Below are 15909 nucleotides of genomic sequence, written 5' to 3'. Positions count from 1 at the left end.
TGTAAAAACTGTAGGTGTTTGCTCATGAAATAAATGTGAGTTCAAACTCAAGGAATGTTTCTACAAAATCCTCTAACAAATCTGGGTAATTTAAATCAAATTTTATTACATTAATTTTGAACTGTAATTTCTGATTCCTGTTCCTGACTTGTGAAAAGGTATATATAAACAAATCTGTCAGATTTTTTTTTCTGTTCTGTCCATTCAGAGATTAGGTTTTGCTTTCATAATTTTTTACATTGAGCATTACTGACAATAGTACTGAGAGTACATTACCAACATTTCCTTATTATTCTTTAAAAGCTCTCCTTACTGCACAAAATTTGCTTTTTTATAAATGTTATTTTAAAAAAACATTTTAAAAATGTTATTTTAGCTTTCCTAGTGTAAAGCATTATGAGTATATTTATGTTTAAAATATAATTTGAGCTGATACTATTATAGCCATACCTTGTAAAAGTAGTATTTAGAAAGTTATATGACATAAACCCAGTATAATATAAATAACCCTGTAGGGTAGATTATTTTGTTGAAAGTACTCAGAAACCTGAGTTCAACATGCATGAAAAGATTAACACTTCTATTTTTAAAAAATTGTCTTTCTGTTTCAGAACAAATACCATATTACATCACAGTTAAAACTTTCTGAGGTAAAATCCATGAAAAATAATCTGCTTAAAATCAAACACAGTCCAAAACCTACCAGCATCAGTAAAAAAATATACTTAAACACAGTATTCTGACAATGGCATGGGGTATTTTCAGACTCCTTTAACACATGAAAACCAGTGATTACAAAATTTAATAATATAATTACATACATTTAATCACTTTATGTAGCAGAATGACAGAACTTCACTGAACTGTTCTTAGAGCTTTTAATTTTAAATTGCTTATTGAATGGACTGATTTTGACCTTTAGCCAAAGATAAAATTAACCATAAAAGCAAAAGAATAAGATCTTCAGGTACTGCAATTTGTGATAGCTACTACAAGGTCAGCAGAGCTTTGGAAGTTTATCACTCCTGTCTACTCAATTAATTCAAGACATCTGTTTGGATTCTAGATGTGCCAAGGGACCTAGTGTAAATGAAGTAATAACTTTACAGAGATAATAGTTTCTATTATTTTTCTAAGCACTGAGCTACACCTGAGTTTTGTATTAAAAACACATTATCTGTTGTTCTTAAATTCTGTCTATAACCAACTCTAAGCTAGATTATTAATGTATTATATTTTGCATATCTAACTTCACTAAAAAGAGCATCCAGAAAAATGCAAATAATTTTAACTTTATCATTTTAAAGCATCCTACTGGAATGGCCAGTGAACAATTTTTTTTTCTTGCCGTTTTCTGTTTGTTACAGAAAAGCTCTCAGGACTTGCTTTTGTGAGGGTTCAATATCAAACAGTAAATGCAGTTAGTAAAGGTAAAAGTGCTATGGAACTACAGATATTATTAGCCATAGGAAGTCATCATGTTGGTGATCCAGTCCGTTCAACATGCACATGAACCCTTTGGGATTTACAGCTCAGTACAGAAGACCAGTCCCACACTGATCAGAAAATTCAAGAGCAAGTAACACACAAACATGAGAATGTGCTCTGTGCCTTCTCAGTGGAGGTGCATCCAATTTGATTTAGTCCTGCTGCCCAGAGAATGACTTACCATAACATGTTCTCATTGTGTATCATTTTGTGGTGATTTTCAGTCTTTGTGATGATACAGGTCCCTTTAAAGACTATTTTTCTTCATTTATTCACACTGTAGGCATAAAATAGCCACAGCATGGTTTTCACTAAATGATCTAAAATCCATGCCTAATTTATAGTATTAAAATCTGTTTCATTCCCTATAATTTCCAGCCTCTGCAGTTTAGACTGTAACTCCCAATGATGACCCCAGTTTTTGCAAACCCAGACGTTTCTCCCTTTCAAAGTTTACGAGAAACAATTTATTAGAGAAAGCCATATGTGCCATTTTGTTTATAAGTTTTCATAAACTGAGGATGCCTGCATATTCCATTTGTCCATTTTTCTTCAGGATTATAGTTCTTTAATCATATCTGTGTTTCTAACAAGGAATGTTTCATTAAAAAGACTAAAAACATGTTCAATCTATGCAATTAGAGAGTTAATTTCATTTTTGTTTTCTACTTGATTGATATTTTATGTATGGAAAATTTGACAAAATGGCTACCTGTAAGTGCTTAGTTAGGGAGACTATACCTGCTTATATAGTGCTCTTGCCCATGGTATCTCTATATTTAGTCCTATGAAGTCTTTAGTCAATACTAACCAAAATTAATCACTTTAAAAATGAATAGCTATGTCATACTGGAGACCATAATGAATTTCACAGCTAAGCACCATTTCTGTATTTCAAAGAAAGGTCAAAACTACATATTGTATTCTCAACTACACTGCAATCTCATTTATATATAACGAGTCTCAAAAGGTTATGACTTTACATTCATTATGCTGTCATTACAATATGTATATTCTTTCTCTAGGTCCCAAGACCTATACATTCTCCTAATGGAGTCAGTATACATTTATTAGTTAGAAAATAATTTAAATTCCTATTGCGTTTGACAAGTAGTATAAGCTGTAGGTGTTAACAACACCCTGTATTTTCCCTCTTGGTTCCATTTGTCTGTAGTGTACCAGCAGTATGCACAGGCCTGCTGTTCACATTAGAGGAAAGCATTCCCAGACCCAGAAACCATCAACAGGAAATTCTGAGATGAGGGTGTACCATCGTGCTGCTATTCATTCATCTCCTTTGTCACCTAGATAATATTCAGAAGCAAATCCAGGTAGATTTATAGTTCTAAACAGAACTTCTGTCATAGTTGAGACACAAGCTGCACTTGTAATGTCTTTACCTTTCAAATTTCCTGCTCATGGAGAATTTACACTGTGATCCAGCTGAAATTCATAATGTGTGAGGCACCCTATCCTCACTGCAGTGTTGTGCCATCAGAGATTTCTTGTTGCAGCCTTGAGTGCCAAGTGAGGCTGTACTGTCCAGATACGGACCTCAGCTACATCTTCCACCATACCTGCCTCTCACAAGAGACAGACCTTGCAGGCTGCTCCACGATGTCTCTCCTGTGTCTGAGCGAATCCTGCATTACCACACTCTGTACAATTAGGATGGCTCTTTTCACATGTACTATTTTTCACCCTGATAATTCAAATACCTGCATGCTGACCAGTCAGGCCTTAAGTAGATGTTCACTAAAATAAATGTTAGTTTCCAATTCTTGATATTTTCTGCCCTGGTAATATCATAAAGTCACAGAACACTTTCCTACCTTGAACCACTGAGTAGTTTTCAGATTACTTTTCCTAAACCTTTTTTTTTTTACTTTAGCTCTTCTTCATCATCATCAAACAGGGTAATATAAAACAGATAAATCAATGTCTATATACTTTAGTTGCATGTAATACTGGATGGTATAGCTGTATCTTAGTAGAAAAAAGGAGTAAAAGCTATATTTTGAGGACATTACTATATTCACAGACTATTGTCTATTAAATTTCTACAAGAAATATTTCTTGTTTTGTGTTCAACAATTTCACATAGTGGATATTAGAGTTGAGGGACAGACAAGAAGAAAATCTGGCAAGAAAAATACCTTTTGAAAAATACAGGGAAATGAAATGTAGTCTTGCTTTGGTATTACAAAAACGCAGACTAAGTTTCAGGGAGCATATATTTATTTTTTCCCCTTATCCCTAGTGGAAATCACAGTCCTGAAATAGGTACAAAATTTTTTCTGTGGTATCCACAGCGATTGTAAGATGCTTAAAAATGACTGCTACGGTAACTGTTCTGCAGGTTGGATGTGGTAGCCTCCTGCATTTCCAGGAGGGAAATGGAGACTTCAATCCATCCTGTCTGAGGCACACTGATACTTCATTCTAGGCTGAGGAAAAGTGCCTATTTCCACTGAGGACTAAGACAGCTGAGTATTCACCCCTGAGCTGGGTCTAATACAGATATTATACCCTCTCAAAAAACAGCTGAGAAGCTTCCTATCAATTAATCCGATGACCACACCACTCCTTTTCTAAGGAGTTAGAAAAAATAGGTCCAAATTTGGGATTTAGCTCCCTGCCTCATATCAGATTCTTACCAGGGCATGACAGTGTCAGTACTCTGAAACAGACCTCTGGAAGCTGGTGGACTTGGCATTAACAACAAAATATCAGCTGAAGCCAGAAGTAGAGATTGGTTGAATCCCCCAAGCTTTAGGATATTTAGTATTCACAGCTTCCTTCTGCAAAATACTCAAGCATTAAGGAATTTATTAGTGGACAGTAGGGCATAGAAACATTTTAGATGTCAGCCTGGCAGGGACACAGGTGAATCCAGCCCCTCTCTAATGCTGGGGCAGTGATGTGTGCACTTCAGCGCCATCCGGAGCGCCTGCCTGCTCTCACCTGCTCTCCAGGAGCCTCCTCTGGCATCAAAAAGACACTCTGCATCAAACTGCCTTGGTGCTGCATATTCAAGCAATGCATAACTGAGGATTACTCTGGTACTTGATTAATCCTGACACACAGTTTACATGCACTGACCCTGACAGGAAATTGTAGCCTGATTTGGTACCTACCATTTTTGGTGTCTCCTGTGAAGCATCTCTAAACATGAAAATCCACCCAACTTTGATATTTTAAAAGAACATAAACATCTGGCTTTGGAATTGAGACTGGGCCAATGATTAAAGCAAGACTCAGGATGTAAAAATAAAGACTTTGAATAATTTCTCTTGAGAGGTAAAAGTACAGTAATTGCTAGTAAAAAGAAGCAGAGGAAGGCATGTAGTTATAAAGACAGTTTAATAGGTAAATGTTTGCAAACTTGGTCTTGTTTTATTGCCAGCACCATGGAGTTTTTCCAAATGGGAAATACATTGCAGTCTATTTTTTGGATAAAAGATGTGGAAAGTAGATTGGTAGTAAAGCTGCCAGTATTATTTCTGCCAGGTGAATCTTGGGGCTGCAGGCTTTCTACAATGCTGTTTATTTGTTTGTCAGTTCACAGGCAAAGAAGACTGTGCTGAATAAAATTAGGTATAATTACCTGGAAAATTAAGATGTATCAGGACACTCTGAAATACAGATACTATAAAATGTAGATATTACCAGAAAATTACCACCTCACTAAAAAAACCCTCTATGAATTCTGAGCACGAGTTCTTATTTTACTGGCAAAGATTTTTTTTTTAGCATTCTCACTACATTTAAATATTATGTTTATTGCAAAACATGTAGTCACTGGGTTAATATAAAGGATTACAGTAATCAGTTATATTTAAATGGCATGTTAGTTTCCTAAGCAGCAGTTTATCATGAACTACTTCTAGAAAATATGACCTAGATGAACATGAACAGATAGGAATGGAATGATAACCTATACAGTTAGTATCCCCATTTCATTGAGAACTGGGAGTGTCATCATTACCAGCTTGTTATATCCCCATTTTTTTTCTTGACTCTTCTTATTTGCAATGCTTTATTTGAGAATTGTCTGTTGAATCCCCTCATTTTCCTTCACACTTCTCCCCCCTTTGTGGAACTCGAATCAATACCTTCTCTTGTTACTAATTCTTTAGTATTTTTGTTGCTTACTGTGAGACACAGGAGTAGTATGAAAATGAAATCTTGCTTATAATGGAGTGCTATTTGATGATAAATGCTGTCATAGTGTTGCAGTATCACTCATAGTAATATTTTAATATGTGATTAACTCAACTAGGTAAATGAGGAATGTAATTAAAATGCTGTTCTTAACATGTAAAATAATTTAAGAGAATAGTTGAGTGATGGATCAGTTCACATACTTCACAGGAAACATGAGCACAACCAGCATTATTGTCTCCCACTTGAACAGTAAGTCAGCTGATTTCAACATGAAACCCATCAGAATTCTTTGAAGTACAATACTGCTTTCTTCTGGGGGCACCGTAGGTTAATAGCATACTTAAACCAAGCTAAAATAAGACAATGTTTCAATCAATTCAAATGACATAGAGCTGAAATTCTCAACTTAGTGTCTACTGAGACCTCCTTTTTCAGCTTGAGAGTTCTTATCTCTCCAGTCAAGCAAAGAAATCCACTTTCCTTGGAAACATGGAAAGTCTGTAATCACCATAATGCCCTGACATTTGCTTGCCACTCCATTGAGCATTACGACTCTTTGGACTCATATCCTTTGAGACATGATGGGAGTTTCTTTTTATTTTTCCCAGTTAGCCAATTAGATTCTAGTGTAGATTAAAACAGTTGAGTGCACATCCAAAAAAAGAGTGAGATCAGTTCTTTGGAAAAACCTGTCCTCTCCTCTCAGCCTGACTTACAGATGTTCAAGAACTCACTTTTCCTGATCATTAGGCAGAGCCATAAAATCTATGGTAAACAGAATTGTTCCACTTACTGCCAAACAAGGACATAGAGTGTAAGAGGTTTTCCCAATTGCCTGTCAGTTTACCTGAAGAAAGAATTCTGATGACCAGGAGCTGGCTTACCTACAGTAGCCACTCTCAGAGACACATACTGTCTTGGAAATGCATGTAGCAAAGTGATTTGCCCACCACAGGGGTCCACTTTTTTTGTGAAATAAAACAACATGTAATAGCCTAATTCTTTTGAATTGATGTTATTTCTTGGTTTGCAGAATCATGGCCTCTTCCAAGCTTGTAAAAAGCCCTAAAGCTGCCAGCATGCATACACAGAAGTTGCTACCTCTGATTTGTTGCCTAGACATTGTTTTAAAACACAGACCCTGAAATGGGCAGTAGTCTCAGGCAACAGCTCAGCATTAAAAAAAGGCACAAGTTAATAAAATGTTCTTTAAATATATTTGTACATATAAAAATTATACTTATATATATATGCAAAAATTATATTTTACATATATATGCAAGTCTTACAAGAAGTGGCTGAGGGAGCTGAGGCTGTTTAGCCTGGAGGAGAGGAGGCTCAGGAGAGACCTTACTGCTCTCTATAGCTGTATGAGAGGATGTTGTAGCAAGGTGAGGGTCAGGCTCTTCTCCCAAGCAGCAAGCTTGGACAAGAGGAAATGGCTTCAAGTTGCACCAGGGGAGGTTAAGGTTGGATATTGGGATAAATTGGGGAAGAAAGATTGAAATTAAAAATGGAAAGATTGAAAATTGAAATTAAATTGAAAGATTGATTATCAAGCAGTGAAACAGGCTGCCCAGGAAAGGGGGTTGAGTCACCATCCTTGGAGATTTTTAAAAGACATGTAGATGTGGCACCTGGGGACGACATGGTTTGTGGTAAATATGACAGTGTTAGGCTGGAATCTATGACATTAAACATCTTTTCCAACCTACATGTTTCTGTGCTTCTATATACTTACACAGATATCTGTATCTATACATACATTTATATAGTATATTTTTATAAAATACACTATTTAAACATTGTCTTTAATAGAAAACTTTGCTACTTCCCCAGGAGGCAAAAATTTCTCAATCCTACTGAGTACAGGAAAGGTAGACCAGCACAGGAGGTGACCTAGATGAACAGATAGGAATGGAATGATAACCTATACAGTTAGTATCCCCATTTCATTGAGAACTGGGAGTGTCATCATTACCAGTTTGTTACATCCCCATTTTTTTTTCTTGACTCTTCCTATTTTCAATGCTTTATTTGAGAATTGTCTGTTGAATCCCCTCATTTTCCTTCACACTTCCCCCCGCTTTGAACTTTTTTGTCTGCCTTCTCTTTGGCTTCAGTTTACCTTAAAGGATTCAAAACAGTAGCAGTGAACTTTCAACCACTGTCATTCAAATAGGATCAAAATTATGTCAGAGCAGCTCACACCTCCCTACCAGTGTGTGTTTATAGACAGTGACTTGAATTCTGGCTTCTCAAAATGTAAATGCTCATTATAAAGGGAGAAATATGTCACAAAAATGAGATACTAAAGAAAGCAAGAGGTTTTACACTCCCCTTCTTACTTCTCATGCAGTTCACAAAAAGTGCTACATTTGATTTCACTCTAAACCTGCTCAGGCTTTGGTCTGAAAATATGTGGAATATTAAATTTGTGTCCTTTGGGTCATCCACAAGTGATCTGGGATTTTCACACATGTTATCTGTGAAATAACTAAGGAATACAGAATACTGTATTTATACAGAATATTAAGTCAATATTAGTGTCAAAATAAGAAACTAAACAAAAGAAAAAAGGATCTTGAGAAACAAACCATGAAAACTGTGTACCTACATAATCTTTCTATTCATTCATATCTTGTGTTAAGGGATGTATGAAAAAAAATCATATTTTTCTCTTCAAAATGATGATGAAGTTGTCCATGTAACGAGGTTTCTAAGGAGTCAAAGGATCTACATTATGTTGCTTCTTTCTGACTTAAGTAATCAAATAATTCCAAGGCACCTGAGCTCCTAATTTACTACTCTAAACTGTTGGTGTGTTGATTTAAGATAGCATTATTGTCACCATCATATTTTGAATTCATTAACAACCTCATTTTCAGGCAACTGTGAAATTTTTAAAGAGATGCCAACAAAAATATGAAAATCTTTCCTTCTTATCAGGATGTGAGGATGTGCACTTGTTCTCTCAGGGTTTTTATTTCATTTTCCACAGCTTGACATCATATTGCTCTTTTCCTTGCAAATTCATCTTCTCACAAAGAAACTAGAAAACAGAGCCATATTGGTAACATTACCTCAAGGATTAATTTATATTTACTTAATTTGCATGTAACAGAATATCTATGAATATTCAGTCACATCAATTATTATTTTTTAGTTCTTAAAAATATCCTAATTTTTGGTGGGGCTTGGGTGGTGTGTTGGGTGTTAAAGTTGGAAGGGACCTCTGAAGGTCATCTAGTCCAACCTGCCTGCTCAAGCAGGGTGCCCCAGAGCACACTACTAGGATTGTGTCCAGACAGCTTTTGAATATCTCCAGAGAAGGAGATTCCACGATCTCTCTGGGCATCCTGTTCCAGGGCACAGTCACCCTCACAGTGAAGTTCTTCCTTGTGTTCAGGTGGAACTTCTTGTGCATCAGGTTTGCCCACTGCCTCTTGTCTTAGCGATGGGAAGTGCCAGGCAGGGCTTGGATCCATCCTCCTGCCAGCCTCCCTTCAGACACTTACCAACAGTGCTGAGGCTCCCCTCAGCCTTGCTCAGGCTGAACAGGCCCAGCTCCCTCAGCCTTTCCTTGAGTGAGGTGCCCCAGACCCCTGCCCACCTTTGCTGGACCTGCTCCAGGACCTCCATGTCCCTCTGGTCCTGAGGAGCCCGGATCAGGACACAGCACTTCAGATGTGCTCACCAGGGCAGAGGAGAGGGGCAGGGTCAGCTCTCTTGAACTGCTGGCAATGCTCTTCCTAACACACCCCGGGACACCACTGACCTCTGGGCCACAAGGGCCCTGCTGGCTCATGGACAGCTGGTTGTCCTTCTCCTCAGAGCTGCTTTCCAGCAGGTCAGCCCCCAGCCTCGTGCATGGCGTTATTTCTGTCCAGTGCAGGACCCTGTTACAGCTTCAGAACTTCACAGAACTTCAGCTCTGCTTTAGTAATTATAGAATAGCACGTAGAACACTTCTGATCTTTTTGTGGTGTAAGTATCACTTACCCATCTCTCAGCAAAAACTATTCAAATAAGGAATATTATTTTTCTGTTGTTGACCTGAAAAGCTCTAAAGCATTTTCTGGTAAGATATTGAAGGATGAAAACAAAGAAAAAGAAGAGTGAAAAAAAATGAAAGGGCCAAAATAGGAAATATTCTTGCCTACTGATATGAAGTCTACACTTCTACTGGACCCTTAGGAGATGATAACTAGTAAAGAAGAATATAGAACTATAGAATACTAGAACTATAGAAGAATACTAGAATATAATGAATAACTAACACAGATGACTGAGGAACAAAGATATAAAGAACTTCCCAACAAAGCACTCTAGGTAGCTTTCTTGTAAATCACATTTTCAGAGCTCCAAATACTTGCCAGCACTTTCTGCCTTTGTCTATGTATGAGACACTTGTGGAAATAACACTGTTTCATTCAGCACAGAAAAAGTCATCAATTTGTTCAGTTGATGTCCCTGACAAAAGGCTGTTAACTGATTACATATGCCATCTTGCCTCAAGTCTCCTAGCAGGAAACTACAAGAGAAGTAACAATCTCTGTCACACACAGTTTTTTGTGTGTATGAATCATAGCACAAATCTGAATAATACCACCAGCTGGTGCAAACGTATGGACAAAGGCAGGGAGCACTACATTGTTCAGGTTTAGGATTTAGAAGAAAGATTGGTGCTCCTTTCATTTTCTCTTTGTCCCCATTTTTCAGATATTTCACAGAACTGTGTTCATACTTCTACAAAACTGATTCCAGGATGTTCAGGAACTCCATTAATGATTTATTTTAGCATCTTAAAAGGAGCACAAATGTTGGCAATATATTGAATATTAAAATTCCTCAAGCATTTCCTTATTTATATGATTTAAATAGCTATTTTACAAGTTCTGCATTGTATTCTGATCCTCCGATCTCTTGAGAGCATATTTACCTAAATAAGTTTATTCAGCTTGCCAGCTATTTTAAAATTGACTAATTTCATCAATTCTTCATTAATCCGTATAACAGTCTTCTCCTTGTATTTCTATCTCCCCTGCAATCCATTTATAAGAGCTTTTATCCCTATACTGCCAACTGGGAAAACTGTTAATGAGATGAAAGCTGTAGTAAGAGATTTCCTGTTTTGTATCAATGCCTGCTGGAATATTCTGTGTTTGATGAGCACAAGGACAGACCTAAAGAACAGCAACCTGAATATGCAGCACTAAACTTTCAGGGTTTGAAATTGAATTTTACAAAATCCAGTACCACTTATTAGGCTTGAATGATGCTGCAGCCTTCGCTCTGAGAAATTTGGAGTTGATACAGAGGATTTTAACCATTAAAGATTGGACACGTATTCTCCAAATATTCCTAGTAGGACACTGTAACTCAGTGATCTTCAAGAGCTGCCACTGGGTTTCCTGGTGGTCTGTAGTCTTGTCTAGCCCAGTACTGCAGCACCACAAAATCAAGTTGAAGAGAGCTTATTTTGAGAGGAGTTACCTGCATAAGGGAATTCAGCATTTTTTCTTAGTAAGTTTAGTGATTTGTTCTGCACTCCCTTTCCCTTTTGTTACTTATTTTCTTTCATATGGCTTTCTCCATCACTCAGCTTTCTGCATCCTGAAATAACAGTCTAAATGAATCGTAGAGTTAAAAAATTATATGAAAAACAACTACCTAAGGAGGGCATTTCTCTTTGCTTTTTAAATTATGGGAAATAACTTTTTTTGCAGCAGAATAATCTTGATTTTCTAGTAGTGTCTACCTCTCCATGGAGGAATTTGATAGCTCAAACTCCAGCAAAGCCAAAACCATCTCTGCTCTGATGGCACCAGTTTTACATCTGAATTCTTATCAGTCATCCTAAAAGCTATCCTGCAATTATCTTATAGAGAACAAACTATTAATACTAATGAAATACTAATTAAAATCACACTTTTTTACACTTGAAGACAGAGGAAACACCCCTGTGGATGGCAAAGAAAATGCCAGCGACTCAATGAAATTTTGTAATCCCTATTTTAAATATAATCTTACCAGAGAAAAACCAGTCTAACACCAGTTACATATTACAAATGAGGGTTGGGGGGTTTTTAGGCATAATTTTTTTCTTTAATATGAAAAGTTATTATGGTAACAAACCTGCTATATACAGCTCATTTGCACTGAAATCTTCATAGCAGACTGGACAAATAACAATGAACTTCTGTTATTTCTTTTATGAAAAAATACCTTTATTGAACAATTTTTGCAAGGTATGTGCAATAGTAAAAACGTATGACTAGATACACCATATAAATTTCTCAGGACTCTAACGGAAAATTAAAACAGTGATAGGAAAATAACATTTTGAAAAACTATCTTTTCCCCTCTTTTTTTTGGAGCATTGACTATTCAAAAGCAGAAAAAGGCCATTTTCAGTAATTAAACTAGAAGATATATTGTGTCTAGTATAACCTACTCTATACACTAAAAAAAACCCAATAATATTAAGAAGCACCATAAATCTCATTATTGATTATTTTATATTTCTTTAATAGCTCTATAAAATGCACAGTGAAATTTTTTCCTTAAATCACATTCAGCATACTTTGGTCATAGGATCCCCTCTTCATTTTATCTGAGACATATGGTCAGTATTTCACCTACACTTTAGTAGTTATAAATAGAGGCAAACAGGGGTGCCTGGAGATTTAACCTCAATGCTATTAGAATACATTCTTATTAGTGAATGGTAGCAGTTATGTTCTTTCTAGAGGTATGAGCCTGCACGTTTTATGCCTGACCTAATTTAGTAGCATTCCATGAAATTAATCTTAAAAAGAATAAACTATTTTTTGTAAATTTGCTGCTCATGTTAGAAATCTCAAGAGTTCTCATTAACAGAAAACTACATTCATGTGATCAAGGAAGCTTTTGTCATCCTGCAGATGAAATAAGCCTGTGTGGAGTCATGAACTAAATTGAAACAATTTGAAAAAGCAGCTAAAACAAAAGGAGGCTTTCTTCTGATGATCTATGAAAACCAATTATTCATGTGAATGGATAGTTTCCATGAACAAAAAGCAGCTAACAAGGAAGTCCAGACCTGGCATTGAATATGCCCATAGTGCCTGAAGCAGAATTTGTCCCCTTGCTGCATGGTTTTTGTTTGACACACAGCCAAACAGCTCTTACAGCAGTCACTTGAACACTCCCAGATGCAACTAAGTCCTCTTAATTTGTATACAAATTGAAGCCTACATGTTTTTCTACTATTAAAAGCAGGTTGGCATATCATGAGGTGTTGTAGAGTCCAGTTGGGTTCCTGAAATGCTTAGAAATTAACTACTATTAGTAATATATAATATACAAATGTATATAATTGTGTATATTTATGTATATATCTTTGAAAATATGTGATTTTTAATGTATACACATTGTTTATCTGTAAAAAAGGGATGAGACAGACTTCTGCACAAGGATAGCTCATTCTCCATATTTATGGTTGGCATAAAAAGCTGTAACTGTCTCCTTGATCAAGGCCATTGAGAAAAGTCATTAAGGCTGTTAACTGCTGGTGAGGTCTGCTAGTCGCACATTTCAAGTCAAAATAAGGGCAGGGAGAGGAGAAGGTTTTGTGGCTTGTTGATTTTAATTTTGTGTAATTTCAAGCAAGGAAACCCTTCCAACTATATCACAAGCTATCCTTGACAGCAAAAAGTAGATTTAAATTGTACATCAAACCTCAAACTGCTATCTTCTCAAAAAAGTCATGATTTTATATAATGAAGAAAAAGCAATCAATTCACTTCCAATCACCCTATTTGCACAAGGAATATATTAGTTTTTGTCTCCCTTATGGGCACGTGGTGGAAAATATATCCAGTACATTCTGAGTCAGTGGTAGAACTGCTACCTTCCCAGCAGGCTTTGCATCAATTTATTCTCCCACAGGTTAAGCATTCCTACAGTATGTGTATTTTACTATTATGTTAAACCTGTGCTTTTCCCAGAAAGCTGCATATTGGCATCAGCCATTGAATTCTTTTATTTTTCCAGATAATTCCATGCATTTACTCTTGTATGAGACTCATGACAAATCCTTTGGTAACTTTTAAGGAAAAACATCTGTAGTCTGCATTCAATAAAGACTGCAGAATCAAACGTCATATTTGATTCATCTTAGTACTTCCAAAACTGGAAGCACTCTGGCATGCCTGTTGTGTTTAACATCCCTGTTTAAATTATGAATTTGTAAATATTTTATTATTGCTTATGATTACTTCTAATAACAAAAAGCACCCTAGGGCTGCAGGGAGCACTAGCGATGGTTCAGGAGTAGGGGCTCCTCCCTGGCTCCAAGCTCACCTAAGGTCCTTGCTCAGCCAGGACATGAAATTCTCACCTCTGCTTGCTCCTAAACACAAAAAAACCAATGGCCTGTCTACTTCACACAAAATATGCAGCTGCTCTAACAGATGGTCACCTATATAGAGTATAAAGGTTAGAAGAAAAAATCCAACATAATGAAATAATGATGTTGGTTGCAAAAGATACTATTTGCATCAGGAGAACTGGAACTGCTTTGTAAAGGCAGTCTGAGTTTCTGACTGATAATCAGAAATAGCAGAAATCAAGGCACATGGCTACATAATGTTAAGTACAGCAAAATTAGAATCTGTGTATTTAAGAAATTTATTCTTAGGTAACAACAATGCTAGTCTAGCCTCTAGACAGTGATGTAGCCAATTTACATTAATCTAACAAGGATGTCACTAAGTACAAGTTTTTGTCCCTGAAGACAGGGAATAGTATCTGTGTGTGCCTTGTGATGCCAGAAAATACCAATAATAGAATTAAGTTGACTTAATGAATTTTTAGTGCTATCTATATGTTTACTTTTTGTAAGGTCTTCTATTTCACATTCAGCGTGTCACCTAAGACTAACAGGTTGGCACAAAGGAGTTAAACATTTTTGAGACAAGATTCCAGCTATTCAGATTTGCAACAGTTTCCCAGTGGTTATTCTCAGGTGTTGCTTCCTGGCATAATTCCACTTTCTGTTTATGTAGAGCAGGACTTTTTTCTTTTTTGCAGGGGCTTTTTCCTTTTAGCACATTCTGAAGCTTATTTCAATGATGAGTGAGTAAACTCCTCCTTTCAGAGGAACTGAAGACTTGCTTTAGACAATAGCCCTGAAGTCACTTGCTGAACATCTCTGTAAATAAGAATTGTCCATGCATTGCGTGAGTCTCATTTGTAATGGATACCAAGAGCAGAGGAAAAAAAAAATTGATATAGATCAGGCCAGCTCAGGTCCAACAAGGTGATAGCAGCTTTGGAGTCCTCCAGAATGTGGCTTCTGCACAAGCCAAACAAGACAAAACTTAGGTGGTAGTGAGCTGAACTGAAGCCAGTTTTGGCTTGCCTGGCACGCCCTGCTGCCACATTTGTGGTTCCAAAGTGTCTCTCTGGGTCAGGCAGACCCAGCTGCAGCTCCTGAACTGGCTCCACATGTTTGCAGTGTCCACGTTGAGCACTCCTGGGAGACAGACACAGGTGGCACACCAAGCTTCAGCAGTGGAGCTAAATTCTTCCTCAGTCTGGGAAAGAGAGCTTCTTCCAGTCTGGTTTTGTTACAGATAATGGAGTCTTGACTTGATTTTAATGCTTCAGAAATTTTTATTTAGCCTTACTGGAAACCCTATAAATATTATTCATTGTACAATATTGAGCAAACTTGAATGTGCAAACCCTGCCAGTTCCAAAATGAGATCATTAGTGCACAATAAACATCAAGAACTTTTCCCAAAAAGTTTCCATAAAAGTAAATTTAATAATACAGACATTCATGACTTTCTTTGAAAAACAGATTTATCTTTGAAAATGATACTGTACTACTTACTGGCTCTGTGCTACTGAGAAGCACTTTAGACAAATGTTCTCTACTATTCTTCTTTCTTTAGATTGACATGGGCTTTCCAGAAGCATTTATTTTATCAGACTGATGTGAAACTCTGAAATGCTCTGTGATTTGCTTATACAGCATTTAAGTTCCTAGTGAATGCTCATGTATGAAAATTTTATTTTTTTCTTTGCCTGCATTAGAAAGTTTTGATATTTGTTTTATGTATGAAAAATACTTGACTACATCACCTTCACACCTGTGTTTCTTAAAGATAGACTTGCAGTCCCTATGTTTTGGTTTGTTTATTTTGAGAGACAAGATGTTTGATCTTTAAATGGGGGTTGACTGCAGGTAACTGAAAGCTCTGT

The 15909-nt window shown here is 36.6% G+C and overlaps 1 protein-coding gene across 4 annotated transcripts in view; it reads right to left on the bottom strand.

Annotated features, from left to right (window-relative positions):
• The window catches only part of B3GALT1 (beta-1,3-galactosyltransferase 1), a 175521-nt gene that overhangs the window by 135487 nt on the left and 24125 nt on the right, over positions 1 to 15909 (bottom strand). The window contains exon 2 of one of the 4 annotated variants that reach the window (XR_005955598.1): positions 11926 to 15388. The exons of 2 other annotated variants lie outside the window; for them this stretch is intronic. The gene's annotated coding sequence lies outside the window, so the exon portion shown is untranslated. Of the gene's footprint in view, positions 1 to 11925; positions 15389 to 15909 lie in introns of those variants that run through there. One more of the 4 variants, XR_005955599.1, reaches the window with a different exon arrangement.

This window comes from Pyrgilauda ruficollis, unplaced genomic scaffold (genome assembly GCF_017590135.1).
Source record: "Pyrgilauda ruficollis isolate IOZ18807 unplaced genomic scaffold, ASM1759013v1 scaffold3, whole genome shotgun sequence".
In the NCBI taxonomy this organism is placed as follows: domain Eukaryota; kingdom Metazoa; phylum Chordata; class Aves; order Passeriformes; family Passeridae; genus Pyrgilauda; species Pyrgilauda ruficollis.
Note: the sequence above shows the minus strand (reverse complement) of the source record. Positions and strands in the feature narration are given on the sequence as shown.